This window comes from Biomphalaria glabrata, chromosome 3, assembly GCF_947242115.1.
Source record: "Biomphalaria glabrata chromosome 3, xgBioGlab47.1, whole genome shotgun sequence".
NCBI classification, from domain to species: Eukaryota; Metazoa; Mollusca; class Gastropoda; family Planorbidae; genus Biomphalaria; species Biomphalaria glabrata.
Window position 1 is genome coordinate 33,866,136 of NC_074713.1, and position 19,372 is coordinate 33,885,507.

A 19,372-nucleotide genomic window follows, 5' to 3' on the forward strand; every position below is an offset into this window, starting at 1 on the left:
ATACATACACCAAATGTACAAGGTCTTGCATGTCGCCAGCATACATACACCAAATGTACAAGGTCTTGTTTGTCGCCTGCATACATACATTAAATGTACAAGGTCTTGCATGTCACCTGCATGCATACACCAAATGTACAAGGTCTTGCATGTCGCCAGCATGCATACACCAAATGTACAAGGTCTTGCATGTCACCTGCATACATACACCAAATGTACAAGGTCTTGCATGTCGCCAGCATGCATACACCAAATGTACAAGGTCTTGCTTGTCGCCTGCATACATACACCAAAAGTACAAGGTCTTGCATGTCGCCTGCATACATACACCAAATGTACAAGGTCTTGCATGTCGCCTGCATACATACACCAAATGTACAAGGTCTTGCTTGTCGCCAGCATGCATACACCAAATGTACAAGGTCTTGCATGTCGCCTGCATACATACACCAAATGTACAAGGTCTTGCATGTCGCCTGCATACATACACCAAATGTACAAGGTCTTGCATGTCGCCAGCATGCATACACCAAATGTACAAGGTCTTGCTTGTCGCCTGCATACATACACCAAATGTACAAGGTCTTGCATGTCGCCTGCATACATACACCAAATGTACAAGGTCTTGCATGTCGCCTGCATACATACACCAAATGTACAAGGTCTTGCTTGTCGCCAGCATGCATACACCAAATGTACAAGGTCTTGCATGTCGCCTGCATACATACACCAAATGTACAAGGTCTTGCATGTCGCCAGCATGCATACACCAAATGTACAAGGTCTTGCATGTCGCCTGCATACATACACCAAATGTACAAGGTCTTGCATGTCGCCTGCATGCATACACCAAATGTACAAGGTCTTGCATGTCACCTGCATACATACACCAAATGTACAAGGTCTTGCTTGTCGCCAGCATGCATACACCAAATGTACAAGGTCATGCATGTCGCCAGCATGCATACACCAAATGTACAAGGTCTTGCATGTCGCCTGCATACATACACCAAATGTACAAGGTCTTGCATGTCGCCTGCATACATACACCAAATGTACAAGGTCTTGCATGTCGCCTGCATACATACACCAAATGTACAAGGTCTTGCATGTCGCCTGCATACATACACCAAATGTACAAGGTCTTGCATGTCGCCTGCATACATACACCAAATGTACAAGGTCTTGCATGTCGGCAGCATACATACACCAAATGTACAAGGTCTTGCATGTCGCCAGCATACATACACCAAATGTACAAGGTCTTGCATGTCGCCAGCATACATACACCAAATGTACAAGGTCTTGCATGTCGCCTGCATACATACACCAAATTTACAAGGTCTTGCATGTCGCCTGCATACATACACCAAATGTACAAGGTCTTGCATGTCGCCTGCATACATACACCAAATGTACAAGGTCTTGCATGTCGCCTGCATACATACACCAAATGTACAAGGTCTTGCATTTCGCCTGCATACATACACCAAATGTACAAGGTCTTGCATGTCGCATGCATACATACACCAAATGTACAAGGTCTTGCATGTCGCCTGCATACATACACCAAAAGTACAAGGTCTTGCATGTCGCCTGCATACATACACCAAATGTACAAGGTCTTGCATGTCGCCTGCATACATACACCAAATGTACAAGGTCTTGCTTGTCGCCTGCATACATACTCCAAATGTACAAGGTCTTGCATGTCGCCTGCATACATACACCAAATGTACAAGGTCTTGCATGTCGCCTGCATACATACACCAAATGTACAAGGTCTTGCATGTCGCCAGCATGCATACACCAAATGTACAAGGTCTTGCTTGTCGCCTGCATACATACACCAAATGTACAAGGTCTTGCATGTCGCCTGCATACATACTCCAAATGTACAAGGTCTTGCTTGTCGCCTGCATACATACACCAAATGTACAAGGTCTTGCATGTCGCCTGCATACATACACCAAATGTACAAGGTCTTGCTTGTCGCCTGCATACATACACCAAATGTACAAGGTCTTGCATGTCGCCAGCATGCATACAACAAATGTACAAGGTCTTGCATGTCGCCTGCATACATACACCAAATGTACAAGGTCTTGCATGTCGCCTGCATACAAACACCAAATGTACAAGGTCTTGCATGTCGCCTGCATACATACACCAAATGTACAAGGTCTTGCATGTCGCCTGCATACATACACCAAATGTACAAGGTCTTGCATGTCGCCAGCATACATACACCAAATGTACAAGGTCTTGCATGTCGCCTGCATACATACACCAAATGTACAAGGTCTTGCATGTCGCCTGCATACATACACCAAATGTACAAGGTCTTGCATGTCGCCTGCATACATACACCAAATGTACAAGGTCTTGCATGTCGCCTGCATACATACTCCAAATGTACAAGGTCTTGCTTGTCGCCTGCATACATACACCAAATGTACAAGGTCTTGCATGTCGCCTGCATACATACACCAAATGTACAAGGTCATGCATGTCGCCAGCATGCATACACCAAATGTACAAGGTCTTGCATGTCGCCTGCATACATACACCAAATGTACAAGGTCTTGCATGTCGCCTGCATACATACACCAAATGTACAAGGTCTTGCATGTCGCCTGCATACATACACCAAATGTACAAGGTCTTGCATGTCGCCTGCATACATACACCAAATGTACAAGGTCTTGTTTGTCGCCTGCATACATACATTAAATGTACAAGGTCTTGCATGTCACCTGCATGCATACACCAAATGTACAAGGTCTTGCATGTCGCCAGCATGCATACACCAAATGTACAAGGTCTTGCATGTCACCTGCATACATACACCAAATGTACAAGGTCTTGCATGTCGCCAGCATGCATACACCAAATGTACAAGGTCTTGCTTGTCGCCTGCATACATACACCAAAAGTACAAGGTCTTGCATGTCGCCTGCATACATACACCAAATGTACAAGGTCTTGCATGTCGCCGGCATACATACACCAAATGTACAAGGTCTTGCTTGTCGCCAGCATGCATACACCAAATGTACAAGGTCTTGCATGTCGCCTGCATACATACACCAAATGTACAAGGTCTTGCATGTCGCCTGCATACATACACCAAATGTACAAGGTCTTGCATGTCGCCAGCATGCATACACCAAATGTACAAGGTCTTGCTTGTCGCCTGCATACATACACCAAATGTACAAGGTCTTGCATGTCGCCTGCATACATACAACAAATGTACAAGGTCTTGCATGTCGCCTGCATACATACACCAAATGTACAAGGTCTTGCTTGTCGCCAGCATGCATACACCAAATGTACAAGGTCTTGCATGTCGCCTGCATACATACACCAAATGTACAAGGTCTTGCATGTCGCCAGCATGCATACACCAAATGTACAAGGTCTTGCATGTCGCCTGCATACATACACCAAATGTACAAGGTCTTGCATGTCGCCTGCATGCATACACCAAATGTACAAGGTCTTGCATGTCACCTGCATACATACACCAAATGTACAAGGTCTTGCTTGTCGCCAGCATGCATACACCAAATGTACAAGGTCATGCATGTCGCCAGCATGCATACACCAAATGTACAAGGTCTTGCATGTCGCCTGCATACATACACCAAATGTACAAGGTCTTGCATGTCGCCTGCATACATACACCAAATGTACAAGGTCTTGCATGTCGCCTGCATACATACACCAAATGTACAAGGTCTTGCATGTCGCCTGCATACATACACCAAATGTACAAGGTCTTGCATGTCGCCTGCATACATACACCAAATGTACAAGGTCTTGCATGTCGGCAGCATACATACACCAAATGTACAAGGTCTTGCATGTCGCCAGCATACATACACCAAATGTACAAGGTCTTGCATGTCGCCTGCATACATACACCAAATGTACAAGGTCTTGCATGTCGCCAGCATGCATACAACAAATGTACAAGGTCTTGCATGTCGCCTGCATACATACACCAAATGTACAAGGTCTTGCATGTCGCCTGCATACATACACCAAATGTACAAGGTCTTGCATGTCGCGTGCATACACACACCAAATGTACAAGGTCTTGCATGTCGCCAGCATGCATACACCAAATGTACAAGGTCTTGCATTTCGCGTGCATACATACACCAAATGTACAAGGTCTTGCATGTCGCCAGCATGCATACACCAAATGTACAAGGTCTTGCATTTCGCCTGCATAAATACACCAAATGTACAAGGTCTTGCATGTCGCCTGCATACATACACCAAATGTACAAGGTCTTGCATGTCGCCTGCATACATACACCAAAAGTACAAGGTCTTGCATGTCGCCTGCATACATACACCAAATGTACAAGGTCTTGCATGTCGCCTGCATACATACACCAAATGTACAAGGTCTTGCTTGTCGCCAGCATGCATACACCAAATGTACAAGGTCTTGCATGTCGCCTGCATACATACACCAAATGTACAAGGTCTTGCATGTCGCCTGCATACATACACCAAATGTACAAGGTCTTGCATGTCGCCAGCATGCATACACCAAATGTACAAGGTCTTGCTTGTCGCCTGCATACATACACCAAATGTACAAGGTCTTGCATGTCGCCTGCATACATACACCAAATGTACAAGGTCTTGCATGTCGCCAGCATGCATACACCAAATGTACAAGGTCTTGCATGTCGCCTGCATACATACACGAAATGTACAAAGTCTTGCATGTCGCATGCATGCATACACCAAATGTACAAGGTCTTGCATGTCACCTGCATACATACACCAAATGTACAAGGTCTTGCATGTCGCCAGCATGCATACACCAAATGTACAAGGTCTTGCATGTCGCCAGCATGCATACACCAAATGTACAAGGTCATGCATGTCGCCAGCATGCATACACCAAATGTACAAGGTCTTGCATGTCGCCTGCATACATACACCAAATGTACAAGGTCTTGCATGTCGCCTGCATACATACACCAAATGTACAAGGTCTTGCATGTCGCCTGCATACATACACCAAATGTACAAGGTCTTGCATGTCGCCTGCATACATACACCAAATGTACAAGGTCTTGCATGTCGCCTGCATACATACACTAAATGTACAAGGTCTTGCATGTCGGCAGCATACATACACCAAATGTACAAGGTCTTGCATGTCGCCAGCATACATACACCAAATGTACAAGGTCTTGCATGTCGCCTGCATACATACACCAAATGTACAAGGTCTTGCATGTCGCCAGCATGCATACAACAAATGTACAAGGTCTTGCATGTCGCCTGCATACATACACCAAATGTACAAGGTCTTGCATGTCGCCTGCATACATACACCAAATGTACAAGGTCTTGCATGTCGCCTGCATACATACACCAAATGTACAAGGTCTTGCATGTCGCCTGCATGCATACAACAAATGTACAAGGTCTTGCATGTCGCCAGCATACATACACCAAATGTACAAGGTCTTGCATGTCGCCTGCATACATACACCAAATGTACAAGGTCTTGCATGTCGCCTGCATACATACACCAAATGTACAAGGTCTTGCATGTCGCCTGCATACATACACCAAATGTACAAGGTCTTGCATGTCGCCTGCATACATACTCCAAATGTACAAGGTCTTGCTTGTCGCCTGCATACATACACCAAATGTACAAGGTCTTGCATGTCGCCTGCATACATACACCAAATGTACAAGGTCTTGCATGTCGCCTGCATACATACACCAAATGTACAAGGTCTTGCATGTCGCCAGCATACATACACCAAATGTACAAGGTCTTGCTTGTCGCCAGCATGCATACACCAAATGTACAAGGTCTTGCTTGTCGCCTGCATAAAAACACCAAATGTACAAGGTCTTGCATGTCGCCTGCATACATACACCAAATGTACAAGGTCTTGCTTGTCGCCTGCATACATACACCACATGTACAAGGTCTTGCATGTCGCCAGCATGCATACAACAAATGTACAAGGTCTTGCATGTCGCCTGTATACATACACCAAATGTACAAGGTCTTGCATGTCGCCTGCATACAAACACCAAATGTACAAGGTCTTGCATGTCGCCTGCATACATACACCAAATGTACAAGGTCTTGCATGTCGCCTGCATACATACACCAAATGTACAAGGTCTTGCATGTCGCCAGCATACATACACCAAATGTACAAGGTCTTGCATGTCGCCTGCATACATACACCAAATGTACAAGGTCTTGCATGTCGCCTGCATACATACACCAAATGTACAAGGTCTTGCATGTCGCCTGCATACATACACCAAATGTACAAGGTCTTGCATGTCGCCTGCATACATACTCCAAATGTACAAGGTCTTGCTTGTCGCCTGCATACATACACCAAATGTACAAGGTCTTGCATGTCGCCTGCATACATACACCAAATGTACAAGGTCTTGCATGTCGCCTGCATACATACACCAAATGTACAAGGTCTTGCATGTCGCCAGCATACATACACCAAATGTACAAGGTCTTGCTTGTCGCCAGCATGCATACACCAAATGTACAAGGTCTTGCTTGTCGCCTGCATACTTACACCAAATGTACAAGGTCTTGCATGTCGCCTGCATACATACACCAAATGTACAAGGTCTTGCTTGTCGCCTGCATACATACACCAAATGTACAAGGTCTTGCTTGTCGCCTGCATACATACACCAAATGTACAAGGTCTTGCATGTCGCCAGCATGCATACACCAAATGTACAAGGTCTTGCATGTCGCCTGCATACATACACCAAATGTACAAGGTCTTGCATGTCGCCTGCATACATACACCAAATGTACAAGGTCTTGCATGTCGCCAGCATGCATACACCAAATGTACAAGGTCTTGCATGTCGCCTGCATACATACACCAAATGTACAAGGTCTTGCATGTCGCCTGCATACATACACCAAATGTACAAGGTCTTGCATGTCGCCTGCATACATACACAAAATGTACAATGTCTTGCATGTCGCCTGCATACATACACTAAATGTACAAGGTCTTGCATGTCGCCTGCATACATACTCCAAATGTACAAGGTCTTGCTTGTCGCCTGCATACATACACCAAATGTACAAGGTCTTGCATGTCGCCTGCATACATACACCAAATGTACAAGGTCTTGCATGTTGCCTGCATACATACACCAAATGTACAAGGTCTTGCATGTCGCCAGCATACATACACCAAATGTACAAGGTCTTGCTTGTCGCCAGCATGCATACACCAAATGTACAAGGTCTTGCTTGTCGCCTGCATACATACACCAAATGTACAAGGTCTTGCTTGTCGCCTGCATACATACACCAAATGTACAAGGTCTTGCTTGTCGCCTGCATACATACACCAAATGTACAAGGTCTTGCATGTCGCCAGCATACATACATTAAATGTACAAGGTCTTGCATGTCGCCTGCATACATACACCAAATGTACAAGGTCAAGGTCTTGCTTGTCGCCTGCATGCATACACCAAATGTACAAGGTCTTGCATGTCGCCAGCATACATACACCAAATGTACAAGGTCTTGCATGTCGCCAGCATACATACACCAAATGTACAAGGTCTTGTTTGTCGCCTGCATACATACACCAAATGTACAAGGTCTTGCATGTCACCTGCATGCATACACCAAATGTACAAGGTCTTGCATGTCGCCAGCATGCATACACCAAATGTACAAGGTCTTGCATGTCGCCTGCATACATGCACCAAATGTACAAGGTCTTGCATGTCGCCTGCATACATACACCAAATGTACAAGGTCTTGCATGTCGCCTGCATACATACACCAAATGTACAAGGTCTTGCATGTCGCCTGCATACATACACCATATGTACAATGTCTTGCATGTCGCCAGCATGCATACACCAAATGTACAAGGTCTTGCATGTCGCCTGCATAAATACACCAAATGTACAAGGTCTTGCATGTCGCCTGCATACATACACCAAATGTACAAGGTCTTGCATGTCGCCAGCATGCATACACCAAATGTACAAGGTCTTGCTTGTCGCCAGCATACATACACCAAATGTACAAGGTCTTGCTTGTCGCCAGCATGCATACACCAAATGTACAAGGTCTTGCTTGTCGCCTGCATACATACACCAAATGTACAAGGTCTTGCATGTCGCCTGCATACATACACCAAATGTACAAGGTCTTGCTTGTCGCCTGCATACATACACCAAATGTACAAGGTCTTGCATGTCGCCAGCATGCATACAACAAATGTACAAGGTCTTGCATGTCGCCTGCATACATACACCAAATGTACAAGGTCTTGCATGTCGCCTGCATACAAACACCAAATGTACAAGGTCTTGCATGTCGCCTGCATACATACACCAAATGTACAAGGTCTTGCATGTCGCCTGCATACATACACCAAATGTACAAGGTCTTGCATGTCGCCAGCATACATACACCAAATGTACAAGGTCTTGCATGTCGCCTGCATACATACACCAAATGTACAAGGTCTTGCATGTCGCCTGCATACATACACCAAATGTACAAGGTCTTGCATGTCGCCTGCATACATACACCAAATGTACAAGGTCTTGCATGTCGCCTGCATACATACTGCAAATGTACAAGGTCTTGCTTGTCGCCTGCATACATACACCAAATGTACAAGGTCTTGCATGTCGCCTGCATACATACACCAAATGTACAAGGTCTTGCATGTCGCCTGCATACATACACCAAATGTACAAGGTCTTCCATGTCGCCAGCATACATACACCAAATGTACAAGGTCTTGCTTGTCGCCAGCATGCATACACCAAATGTACAAGGTCTTGCTTGTCGCCTGCATACTTACACCAAATGTACAAGGTCTTGCATGTCGCCTGCATACATACACCAAATGTACAAGGTCTTGCTTGTCGCCTGCATACATACACCAAATGTACAAGGTCTTGCTTGTCGCCTGCATACATACACCAAATGTACAAGGTCTTGCATGTCGCCAGCATGCATACACCAAATGTACAAGGTCTTGCATGTCGCCTGCATACATACACCAAATGTACAAGGTCTTGCATGTCGCCTGCATACATACACCAAATGTACAAGGTCTTGCATGTCGCCAGCATGCATACACCAAATGTACAAGGTCTTGCATGTCGCCTGCATACATACACCAAATTTACAAGGTCTTGCATGTCGCCTGCATACATACACCAAATGTACAAGGTCTTGCATGTCGCCTGCATACATACACAAAATGTACAATGTCTTGCATGTCGCCTGCATACATACACCAAATGTACAAGGTCTTGCATGTCGCCTGCATACATACTCCAAATGTACAAGGTCTTGCTTGTCGCCTGCATACATACACCAAATGTACAAGGTCTTGCATGTCGCCTGCATACATACACCAAATGTACAAGGTCTTGCATGTCGCCTGCATACATACACCAAATGTACAAGGTCTTGCATGTCGCCAGCATACATACACCAAATGTACAAGGTCTTGCTTGTCGCCAGCATGCATACACCAAATGTACAAGGTCTTGCATGTCGCCTGCATACATACACCAAATGTACAAGGTCTTGCATGTCGCCTGCATACATACACTAAATGTACAAGGTCTTGCATGTCGGCAGCATACATACACCAAATGTACAAGGTCTTGCATGTCGCCAGCATACATACACCAAATGTACAAGGTCTTGCATGTCGCCTGCATACATACACCAAATGTACAAGGTCTTGCATGTCGCCAGCATGCATACAACAAATGTACAAGGTCTTGCATGTCGCCTGCATACATACACCAAATGTACAAGGTCTTGCATGTCGCCTGCATACATACACCAAATGTACAAGGTCTTGCATGTTGCCTGCATACATACACCAAATGTACAAGGTCTTGCATGTCGCCTGCATACATACACCAAATGTACAAGGTCTTGCATGTCGCCAGCATACATACACCAAATGTACAAGGTCTTGCATGTCGCCTGCATACATACACCAAATGTACAAGGTGTTGCATGTCGCCTGCATACATACACCAAATGTACAAGGTCTTGCATGTCGCCTGCATACATACACCAAATGTACAAGGTCTTGCATGTCGCCTGCATACATACTCCAAATGTACAAGGTCTTGCTTGTCGCCTGCATACATACACCAAATGTACAAGGTCTTGCATGTCGCCTGCATACATACACCAAATGTACAAGGTCTTGCATGTCGCCTGCATACATACACCAAATGTACAAGGTCTTGCATGTCGCCAGCATACATACACCAAATGTACAAGGTCTTGCTTGTCGCCAGCATGCATACACCAAATGTACAAGGTCTTGCTTGTCGCCTGCATACATACACCAAATGTACAAGGTCTTGCATGTCGCCTGCATACATACACCAAATGTACAAGGTCTTGCTTGTCGCCTGCATACATACACCAAATGTACAAGGTCTTGCTTGTCGCCTGCATACATACACCAAATGTACAAGGTCTTGCATGTCGCCAGCATGCATACACCAAATGTACAAGGTCTTGCATGTCGCCTGCATACATACACCAAATGTACAAGGTCTTGCATGTCGCCTGCATACATACACCAAATGTACAAGGTCTTGCATGTCGCCAGCATGCATACACCAAATGTACAAGGTCTTGCATGTCGCCTGCATACATACACCAAATGTACAAGGTCTTGCATGTCGCCTGCATACATACACCAAATGTACAAGGTCTTGCATGTCGCCAGCATACATACACCAAATGTACAAGGTCTTGCATGTCGCCTGCATACATACACCAAATGTACAAGGTGTTGCATGTCGCCTGCATACATACACCAAATGTACAAGGTCTTGCATGTCGCCTGCATACATACACCAAATGTACAAGGTCTTGCATGTCGCCTGCATACATACTCCAAATGTACAAGGTCTTGCTTGTCGCCTGCATACATACACCAAATGTACAAGGTCTTGCATGTCGCCTGCATACATACACCAAATGTACAAGGTCTTGCATGTCGCCTGCATACATACACCAAATGTACAAGGTCTTGCATGTCGCCAGCATACATACACCAAATGTACAAGGTCTTGCTTGTCGCCAGCATGCATACACCAAATGTACAAGGTCTTGCTTGTCGCCTGCATACATACACCAAATGTACAAGGTCTTGCATGTCGCCAGCATGCATACACCAAATGTACAAGGTCTTGCATGTCGCCTGCATACATACACCAAATTTACAAGGTCTTGCATGTCGCCTGCATACATACACCAAATGTACAAGGTCTTGCATGTCGCCTGCATACATACACAAAATGTACAATGTCTTGCATGTCGCCTGCATACATACACCAAATGTACAAGGTCTTGCATGTCGCCTGCATACATACTCCAAATGTACAAGGTCTTGCTTGTCGCCTGCATACATACACCAAATGTACAAGGTCTTGCATGTCGCCTGCATACATACACCAAATGTACAAGGTCTTGCATGTCGCCTGCATACATACACCAAATGTACAAGGTCTTGCATGTCGCCAGCATACATACACCAAATGTACAAGGTCTTGCTTGTCGCCAGCATGCATACACCAAATGTACAAGGTCTTGCATGTCGCCTGCATACATACACCAAATGTACAAGGTCTTGCATGTCGCCTGCATACATACACTAAATGTACAAGGTATTGCATGTCGGCAGCATACATACACCAAATGTACAAGGTCTTGCATGTCGCCAGCATACATACACCAAATGTACAAGGTCTTGCATGTCGCCTGCATACATACACCAAATGTACAAGGTCTTGCATGTCGCCAGCATGCATACAACAAATGTACAAGGTCTTGCATGTCGCCTGCATACATACACCAAATGTACAAGGTCTTGCATGTCGCCTGCATACATACACCAAATGTACAAGGTCTTGCATGTTGCCTGCATACATACACCAAATGTACAAGGTCTTGCATGTCGCCTGCATACATACACCAAATGTACAAGGTCTTGCATGTCGCCAGCATACATACACCAAATGTACAAGGTCTTGCATGTCGCCTGCATACATACACCAAATGTACAAGGTGTTGCATGTCGCCTGCATACATACACCAAATGTACAAAATCTTGCATGTCGCCTGCATACATACACCAAATGTACAAGGTCTTGCATGTCGCCTGCATACATACTCCAAATGTACAAGGTCTTGCTTGTCGCCTGCATACATACACCAAATGTACAAGGTCTTGCATGTCGCCTGCATACATACACCAAATGTACAAGGTCTTGCATGTCGCCTGCATACATACACCAAATGTACAAGGTCTTGCATGTCGCCAGCATACATACACCAAATGTACAAGGTCTTGCTTGTCGCCAGCATGCATACACCAAATGTACAAGGTCTTGCTTGTCGCCTGCATACATACACCAAATGTACAAGGTCTTGCATGTCGCCTGCATACATACACCAAATGTACAAGGTCTTGCTTGTCGCCTGCATACATACACCAAATGTACAAGGTCTTGCTTGTCGCCTGCATACATACACCAAATGTACAAGGTCTTGCATGTCGCCAGCATGCATACACCAAATGTACAAGGTCTTGCATGTCGCCTGCATACATACACCAAATGTACAAGGTCTTGCATGTCGCCTGCATACATACACCAAATGTACAAGGTCTTGCATGTCGCCAGCATGCATACACCAAATGTACAAGGTCTTGCATGTCGCCTGCATACATACACCAAATGTACAAGGTCTTGCATGTCGCCTGCATACATACACCAAATGTACAAGGTCTTGCATGTCGCCTGCATACATACACCAAATGTACAATGTCTTGCATGTCGCCTGCATACATACACCAAATGTACAAGGTCAAGGTCTTGCATGTCGCCAGCATGCATACACCAAATGTACAAGGTCTTGCATGTCGCCAGCATACATACACCAAATGTACAAGGTCTTGCATGTCGCCAGCATACATACACCAAATGTACAAGGTCTTGCATGTCGCCAGCATGCATACACCAAATGTACAAGGTCTTGCATGTCGCCTGCATACATACACCAAATGTACAAGGTCTTGCATGTCGCCAGCATACATACACCAAATGTACAAGGTCTTGCATGTCGCCAGCATACTTACACCAAATGTACAAGGTCTTGCATGTCGGCAGCATACATACACCAAATGTACAAGGTCTTGCATGTCGCCAGCATACATACACCAAATGTACAAGGTCTTGCATGTCGCCTGCATACATACACCAAATGTACAAGGTCTTGCATGTCGCCTGCATACATACACCAAATGTACAAGGTCAAGGTCTTGCATGTCGCCAGCATACATACATTAAATGTACAAGGTCTTGCATGTCGCCTGCATGCATACACCAAATGTACAAGGTCTTGCATGTCGCCAGCATGCATACACCAAATGTACAAGGTCTTGCATGTCGCCTGCATACATACACCAAATGTACAAGGTCTTGCATGTCGCCTGCATACATACACCAAATGTACAAGGTCTTGCATGTCGCCTGCATACATACACCAAATGTACAAGGTCTTGCATGTCGCCTGCATACATACACCAAATGTACAATGTCTTGCATGTCGCCAGCATGCATACACCAAATGTACAAGGTCTTGCATGTCGCCTGCATAAATACACCAAATGTACAAGGTCTTGCATGTCGCCTGCATACATACACCAAATGTACAAGGTCTTGCATGTCGCCTGCATACAAACACCAAATGTACAAGGTCTTGCATGTCGCCTGCATACATACACCAAATGTACAAGGTCTTGCATGTCGCCTGCATACATACACCAAATGTACAAGGTCTTGCATGTCGCCAGCATACATACACCAAATGTACAAGGTCTTGCATGTCGCCTGCATACATACACCAAATGTACAAGGTCTTGCATGTCGCCTGCATACATACACCAAATGTACAAGGTCTTGCATGTCGCCTGCATACATACACCAAATGTACAAGGTCTTGCATGTCGCCTGCATACATACTCCAAATGTACAAGGTCTTGCTTGTCGCCTGCATACATACACCAAATGTACAAGGTCTTGCATGTCGCCTGCATACATACACCAAATGTACAAGGTCTTGCATGTCGCCTGCATACATACACCAAATGTACAAGGTCTTGCATGTCGCCAGCATACATACACCAAATGTACAAGGTCTTGCTTGTCGCCAGCATGCATACACCAAATGTACAAGGTCTTGCTTGTCGCCTGCATACTTACACCAAATGTACAAGGTCTTGCATGTCGCCTGCATACATACACCAAATGTACAAGGTCTTGCTTGTCGCCTGCATACATACACCAAATGTACAAGGTCTTGCTTGTCGCCTGCATACATACACCAAATGTACAAGGTCTTGCATGTCGCCAGCATGCATACACCAAATGTACAAGGTCTTGCATGTCGCCTGCATACATACACCAAATGTACAAGGTCTTGCATGTCGCCTGCATACATACACCAAATGTACAAGGTCTTGCATGTCGCCAGCATGCATACACCAAATGTACAAGGTCTTGCATGTCGCCTGCATACATACACCAAATGTACAAGGTCTTGCATGTCGCCTGCATACATACACCAAATGTACAAGGTCTTGCATGTCGCCTGCATACATACACAAAATGTACAATGTCTTGCATGTCGCCTGCATACATACACCAAATGTACAAGGTCTTGCATGTCGCCTGCATACATACACCAAATGTACAAGGTCTTGCATGTCGCCAGCATGCATACACCAAATGTACAAGGTCTTGCATGTCGCCTGCATACATACACCAAATGTACAAGGTCTTGCATGTCGCCTGCATACATACACCAAATGTACAAGGTCTTGCATGTCGCCTGCATACATACTCCAAATGTACAAGGTCTTGCTTGTCGCCTGCATACATACACCAAATGTACAAGGTCTTGCATGTCGCCTGCATACATACACCAAATGTACAAGGTCTTGCATGTCGCCTGCATACATACACCAAATGTACAAGGTCTTGCATGTCGCCAGCATACATACACCAAATGTACAAGGTCTTGCTTGTCGCCAGCATGCATACACCAAATGTACAAGGTCTTGCTTGTCGCCTGCATACATACACCAAATGTACAAGGTCTTGCTTGTCGCCTGCATACATACACCAAATGTACAAGGTCTTGCTTGTCGCCTGCATACATACACCAAATGTACAAGGTCTTGCATGTCGCCAGCATGCATACACCAAATGTACAAGGTCTTGCATGTCGCCTGCATACATACACCAAATGTACAAGGTCTTGCATGTCGCCTGCATACATACACCAAATGTACAAGGTCTTGCATGTCGCCAGCATGCATACACCAAATGTACAAGGTCTTGCATGTCGCCTGCATACATACACCAAATGTACAAGGTCTTGCATGTCGCCTGCATACATACACCAAATGTACAAGGTCTTGCATGTCGCCTGCATACATACACCAAATGTACAATGTCTTGCATGTCGCCTGCATACATACACCAAATGTACAAGGTCAAGGTCTTGCATGTCGCCAGCATGCATACACCAAATGTACAAGGTCTTGCATGTCGCCAGCATACATACACCAAATGTACAAGGTCTTGCATGTCGCCAGCATACATACACCAAATGTACAAGGTCTTGCATGTCGCCAGCATGCATACACCAAATGTACAAGGTCTTGCATGTCGCCTGCATACATACACCAAATGTACAAGGTCTTGCATGTCGCCAGCATACATACACCAAATGTACAAGGTCTTGCATGTCGCCAGCATACTTACACCAAATGTACAAGGTCTTGCATGTCGGCAGCATACATACACCAAATGTACAAGGTCTTGCATGTCGCCAGCATACATACACCAAATGTACAAGGTCTTGTTTGTCGCCTGCATACATACACCAAATGTACAAGGTCTTGCATGTCACCTGCATGCATACACCAAATGTACAAGGTCTTGCATGTCGCCAGCATGCATACACCAAATGTTCAAGGTCTTGCATGTCGCCTGCATACATACACCAAATGTACAAGGTCTTGCATGTCGCCTGCATACATACACCAAATGTACAAGGTCTTGCATGTCGCCTGCATACATACACCAAATGTACAAGGTCTTGCATGTCGCCTGCATACATACACCAAATGTACAAGGTCTTACATGTCGCCAGCATGCATACACCAAATGTACAAGGTCTTGCATTTCGCCTGCATAAATACACCAAATGTACAAGGTCTTGCATGTCGCCTGCATACATACACCAAATGTACAAGGTCTTGCATGTCGCCTGCATACATACACCAAAAGTACAAGGTCTTGCATGTCGCCTGCATACATACACCAAATGTACAAGGTCTTGCATGTCGCCTGCATACATACACCAAATGTACAAGGTCTTGCTTGTCGCCAGCATGCATACACCAAATGTACAAGGTCTTGCATGTCGCCTGCATACATACACCTAATGTACAAGGTCTTGCATGTCGCCTGCATACATACACCAAATGTACAAGGTCTTGCATGTCGCCAGCATGCATACACCAAATGTACAAGGTCTTGCTTGTCGCCTGCATACATACACCAAATGTACAAGGTCTTGCATGTCGCCTGCATACATACACCAAATGTACAAGGTCTTGCATGTCGCCAGCATGCATACACCAAATGTACAAGGTCTTGCATGTCGCCTGCATACATACACCAAATGTACAAGGTCTTGCATGTCGCCTGCATGCATACACCAAATGTACAAGGTCTTGCATGTCACCTGCATACATACACCAAATGTACAAGGTCTTGCATGTCGCCAGCATGCATACACCAAATGTACAAGGTCATGCATGTCGCCAGCATGCATACACCAAATGTACAAGGTCTTGCATGTCGCCTGCATACATACACCAAATGTACAAGGTCTTGCATGTTGCCTGCATACATACACCAAATGTACAAGGTCTTGCATGTCGCCTGCATACATACACCAAATGTACAAGGTCTTGCATGTCGCCTGCATACATACACCAAATGTACAAGGTCTTGCATGTCGCCTGCATACATACACTAAATGTACAAGGTCTTGCATGTCGGCAGCATACATACACCAAATGTACAAGGTCTTGCATGTCGCCAGCATACATACACCAAATGTACAAGGTCTTGCATGTCGCCTGCATACATACACCAAATGTACAAGGTCTTGCATGTCGCCAGCATGCATACAACAAATGTACAAGGTCTTGCATGTCGCCTGCATACATACACCAAATGTACAAGGTCTTGCATGTCGCCTGCATACATACACCAAATGTACAAGGTCTTGCATGTTGCCTGCATACATACACCAAATGTACAAGGTCTTGCATGTCGCCTGCATACATACACCAAATGTACAAGGTCTTGCATGTCGCCAGCATACATACACCAAATGTACAAGGTCTTGCATGTCGCCTGCATACATACACCAAATGTACAAGGTCTTGCATGTCGCCTGCATACATACACCAAATGTACAAGGTCTTGCATGTCGCCTGCATACATACACCAAATGTACAAGGTCTTGCATGTCGCCTGCATACATACTCCAAATGTACAAGGTCTTGCTTGTCGCCTGCATACATACACCAAATGTACAAGGTCTTGCATGTCGCCTGCATACATACACCAAATGTACAAGGTCTTGCATGTCGCCTGCATACATACACCAAATGTACAAGGTCTTGCATGTCGCCAGCATACATACACCAAATGTACAAGGTCTTGCTTGTCGCCAGCATGCATACACCAAATGTACAAGGTCTTGCATGTCGCCTGCATTCATACACCAAATGTACAAGGTCTTGCTTGTCGCCTGCATACATACACCAAATGTACAAGGTCTTGCTTGTCGCCTGCATACATACACCAAATGTACAAGGTCTTGCATGTCGCCAGCATGCATACACCAAATGTACAAGGTCTTGCATGTCGCCTGCATACATACACCAAATGTACAAGGTCTTGCATGTCGCCTGCATACATACACCAAATGTACAAGGTCTTGCATGTCGCCAGCATGCATACACCAAATGTACAAGGTCTTGCATGTTGCCTGCATACATACACCAAATGTACAAGGTCTTGCATGTCGCCTGCATACATACACCAAATGTACAAGGTCTTGCATGTCGCCTGTATACATACACCAAATGTACAATGTCTTGCATGTCGCCTGCATACATACACCAAATGTACAAGGTCAAGGTCTTGCATGTCGCCAGCATGCATACACCAAATGTACAAGGTCTTGCATGTCGCCAGCATACATACACCAAATGTACAAGGTCTTGCATGTCGCCAGCATACATACACCAAATGTACAAGGTCTTGCATGTCGCCAGCATGCATACACCAAATGTACAAGTTCTTGCATGTCGCCTGCATACATACACCAAATGTACAAGGTCTTGCATGTCGCCAGCATACATACACCAAATGTACAAGGTCTTGCATGTCGCCAGCATACTTACACCAAATGTACAAGGTCTTGCATGTCGGCAGCATACATACACCAAATGTACAAGGTCTTGCATGTCGCCAGCATACATACACCAAATGTACAAGGTCTTGCATGTCGCCTGCATACATACACCAAATGTACAAGGTCTTGCATGTCGCCTGCATACATACACCAAATGTACAAGGTCAAGGTCTTGCATGTCGCCAGCATACATACATTAAATGTACAAGGTCTTGCATGTCGCCTGCATACATACACCAAATGTACAAGGTCAAGGTCTTGCTTGTCGCCTGCATGCATACACCAAATGTACAAGGTCTTGCATGTCGCCAGCATACATACACCAAATGTACAAGGTCTTGCATGTCGCCAGCATACATACACCAAATGTACAAGGTCTTGTTTGTCGCCTGCATACATACACCAAATGTACAAGGTCTTGCATGTCACCTGCATGCATACACCAAATGTACAAGGTCTTGCATGTCGCCAGCATGCATACACCAAATGTACAAGGTCTTGCATGTCGCCTGCATACATACACCAAATGTACAAGGTCTTGCATGTTGCCTGCATACATACACCAAATGTACAAGGTCTTGCATGTCGCCTGCATACATACACCAAATGTACAAGGTCTTGCATGTCGCCTGCATACATACACCAAATGTACAAGGTCTTGCATGTCGCCTGCATACATACACTAAATGTACAAGGTCTTGCATGTCGGCAGCATACATACAC

General features: G+C 45.1%; 1 protein-coding gene across 1 annotated transcript in view; it reads right to left on the reverse strand.

The window, feature by feature from the left end:
* Positions 1-19,372, reverse strand: part of LOC106057117 (testis-specific serine/threonine-protein kinase 2-like) — a 57,682-nt gene that overhangs the window by 31,062 nt on the left and 7,248 nt on the right. The gene's annotated exons all lie outside the window — the stretch shown is intronic.